The following is a 4,218-nucleotide window of genomic DNA, read 5'->3' as shown; positions in this document are numbered from 1 at the left end:
CTCCATAACTAATTCATACTAAATCAGAAAAATGCAAATAAGATACCAAAATGTTCAGAAAAACAGCACCTATATGTTAGTGTCATTTGCATTCATGAAAAAATTGTTGGAAAGTGCACATCTGAGTTTTAGCTCTTTTGATACCACCATGAATAGTAAACTCTAAAAGAACAAAACAATTCAAAAAAATATGGTGGTAAAGAACGACAAATGTTCTAAGTGCTTGCCAAGTTTCATTAGGGAACGACATTCGTGGAAGTCGTGGTAAAAAAATAATCTATTTTGGAGTGTTGATTGTTTTTTTTTGCCGCAGCACCCACGAATGTTATTCCCTGATGAAACTTGGCAGGCACTTAAAACATTTGTCATTCTTTGCCACCAATTGTTTTTGAATTTTTTTTGAACTTTTTTATATTTTACTGTTCATGGTGGTAGCATAAGAGCTAAAACTCGGATGGGCACTTTCCAACACTTTTTTCATGAATGCAAATAACACTGACATATATGTGATATTTTTCTGAACATTTTGGTATCTTATTTGCATTTTTCTGTTTTAGTATGAATTAGTTATGAAGTTTTCAAACTGACGGTCAAACGGTCAAAGGGCAAAAGCATAAGAGGAGCAAAGTGACTTGGACAGAACCGGTGACTTTTGGGAATTAGGGGTAAAACAGACGAGTGGGACACAACTAGGGGCATAAATCTAATTATCCCTTAGTCCTTAGCCATTTTTCATGTGGGCATCTTTTCCTGCCTTTGGCTCTTGCCAGTCGAACAGTCGATTCTGTAAGCTGCGACTTTCGGCGAGAGGGGGCTTAGGTGCCGACACACTACTTGTCCGACTGCAAGTGGTACTTAACACAGTTCAAGGCGGCAAGTCCCCGGGCCGACTGGTCGAACCCAGTGCCGGACAGAAGAACAAATGTAGTGACACATTCATAGGCATGATACCCATCATATAGGTAAAAGACGGTAGTCCCCGAGTGCTCGTCGGGGGTCCCGATGTCTTGTACTTAATATAAAAGATAGCATGGTACATACTGTGTTTAACTGTAAAATCTTCGGAGGAGATTGGCGTTCCATGGTCGTTCCGACAACTTGCCGGAATCATCTCTCTTGCGTGCCTTTTGCTTTTGTGCATCGATTAGGTAGTAGGAGTCATTCCCCAAGGCCTTGCTGATGATGAAGGGGCCTTCCCAAGGGGCCGAGAGCTTGTGTTGGCTGGTTGTTCGCTGGATCAGTCAGAGCACAAGATCGCCCTCTTGGAAGGATCTTGGCTTGACCTTCTGGTTGTGGTAACGGCGCAAACCCTATTGGTATATGGCGGACCGACTGAGGGCTAACAGCCGGCCCTCTTCCAGCAGGTCGACACCGTCTTCTTGTGCTTCCTTGGCCTCCGCTTCCGTGTACATGGTGACTCGAGGTGAGTCGAACTCGATGTCAGTTGGGATGACAGCCTCGGCACCATATATAAGGAAGAAAGGAGTGAAGTCGGTTGACTTGTTCGGGATGGTGCGCAAGCACCAGAGGACGGCCGGCAGCTCTTCGAGCCAGGAGCCGGCCGAGCGTTCCAGTGGCTCGACCAGTCGGGGCTTGATGCCGGATAGGATGAGGCCGTTTGCTCGCTCGACTTGGCCGTTTGATTATGGGTGGGCAATGGACGCTAAGTCTAGTCGGATGCCCTATGTCGCGCAGAAACGTGCCAATGCTCCTTTGGCAAAATTCGTGCCATTGTCGGTGATGATGCTATGTGGTATGCCATATCGGGTGATGATTGATACCTCTCCAATATATCTATAATTTATGAAGCATTCATGCTATATTATCATGTGTTTTGAATGATTATGGGCTTTATTATACACTTTTATATTACTTTTGGGACTAACCTATTAACCGGAGGCCCAGCCCATATTGTTGTTTTATTGCCTGTTTCAGTATTTCGAAGAAAAGGAATATCAAACGGAGTCCAAATGGAATGAAACCTTCGGCAACGTGATTTTTTGGAAGATTATCATCTTGGAGACTTGGAGTTCACGTAAGAAGATACTCGAGGAGCCCAGGAGATAGGGGCGACCGCCCTACTGGGTGCACCCCCTGTCTCGTGGACCCCTCGAGCACCCCCCCCCCCCGACTGACTCCTTTCGCCTATATAAGCCTACGCACCCTAAAACCATCGAATATCAAGATAGATCGGGAGTTCCGCCGCTGCAAGCCTCTGTAGCCACCAAAAACCTCTCAGGAGCCCATTCCGGCACCCTGCCGGAGGGGGATCCCATCATTGATGTCCATCTTCATCATCCCGGTGCTATCCATGACGAGGAGGGAGTAGTTCACCCTCGGGGCTGGGGGTATGTACCAGTAGCTATGTGTTTGATCTCTCTCTCTCTCTCGTGTTCCCTCTATGGCATGATCTTGATGTATCCCGAGCTTTGCTATTGTAGTTGGATCTTATGATGTTTCTCCCCCTCTACTCTCTTGTGATGAATTGAGTTTCCCCTTTGAAGTTATCTTATCAGATTGAGTCCTTTATGAGAACACTTGATGTATGTCTTGCCGTGCTTATCTATGGTGACAATGGGATATCATGTGCCACTTGATGTATGTTTTGGTGACCAACTTGCGGGTTCCGCCCATGAACCTATGCATAGGGGTTGGCACACGTTCTTGACCCTCCGGTAGAAACTTTGGGGCATTCTTTCAAGTACTTTGTGTTGGTTGGATGAATCTGAGATTGTGTGATGCATATCGTATAATCATGCCCACGGATACTTGAGGTGACAATGGAGTATCTAGGTGACATTAGGGTTTTGGTTGATTTGTCTCTTAAGGTGTTATTCTAGTACGAACTCTTCAATAGATCAATCCGAAAGAATAACTTTGAGGTGGTTTCGTACCCTACCATAATCTCTACATTTGTTCTGCGCTATTAGTGGCTTTGGAGTGACTCTTTGTTGCATGTTTAGGGCTTGTTATATGATCTATCTATGTTATTATTGTTGAGAGAACTTGCACTAGTGAAAGTTTGAACCCTAGGCCCTGTTTCCTATCATTGCAATACCGTTTGTGCTCACTTTTATCATTAGTCACCTTGCTGTTTTTATATTTTTTAGATTACAAATACCTTTATCTACTATCTATTTTGCACTTGTATCACCATCTCTTCGCCTAACTAGTGCACCTATACAATCTACAATTGTATTGGGTGTGTTGGGGACACAAGAGACTCTTTGTTATTTGGTTGCAGGGTTGTTTGAGAGAGACCATCTTCATCCTACGCCTCCTACGGATTGATAAACCTTAGGTCATCCACTTGAGGGAAATTTGCTACTATCCTACAAACCTGTGCACTTGCAGGCCCAACAACGTCTACAAGAAGAAGGTTGTGTAGTAGACATCAAGCTCTTTTCTGGCGCCGTTGCCAGGGAGGCAAGGTAAGAGGCACTCACTCACACCCCGTCAACTAAGCTCTTTTCTGGCGCCATTGCAGGGGAGGTGAGTGCTTGAAGGTATATCTTTAGATCTTGCAATCGAATCTTTTTGTTTCTTGTTTTATCACTAGTTTAGTTTATAAAAGAAAACTACAAAAAAATGGATTTGAGTTTGTCTCATACGCTTCATCTTTTTAATATCTTTCGTGAGTATGATGGAAAGGAAAATTGTGCTCAAGTGCTAGAAGAAGAAGTCTATAAAATGTTTGATACTAAATCTTTGAATAATGAGCATGATTGCAATGTTGTTAGTATGAACTCCTTGAATATCCATGATGCTAATGATATGCAAAGCCACAAGCTTGGGGAAGCTATGTTTGATGAATACGATATTTTTAGTCCCCCAAGTTTTGATGAGAATATTTATTATGATGAAGGCATGCCTCCTATTTATGATGATTATATTGATGAAAGTGGGTTTGGAAGAGTGTAAACATTAGGAAGTAGTGATCCCACTATTTTGGAGGATGTTGAATCTTATTGTGATGAACATGAAAGTGGATTTGGAAGAGTGTCAACTTTATTTAGTGATGATTCCACTATTTCGGAAGAAGTTCCAATTGATTATGAGAACAAAGTTGCTATCTATGATGATTATTGTGATGACTTGTATGCTATCAATAAGAATGATAACCATGAAACTTGTCATCATGATTTTAGTTTTCAATTGGATTATGCCTCACATGATAATTATTTTGTTGAGTTTGCTCCCACCACTATTCATGAGAAG

Source organism: Triticum aestivum, chromosome 4B (genome assembly GCF_018294505.1).
Source record: "Triticum aestivum cultivar Chinese Spring chromosome 4B, IWGSC CS RefSeq v2.1, whole genome shotgun sequence".
Lineage (NCBI taxonomy): Eukaryota > Viridiplantae > Streptophyta > Magnoliopsida > Poales > Poaceae > Triticum > Triticum aestivum.
The sequence above is the reverse complement of the archived record's forward strand: the minus strand, read 5'-3'. Positions refer to the sequence as shown.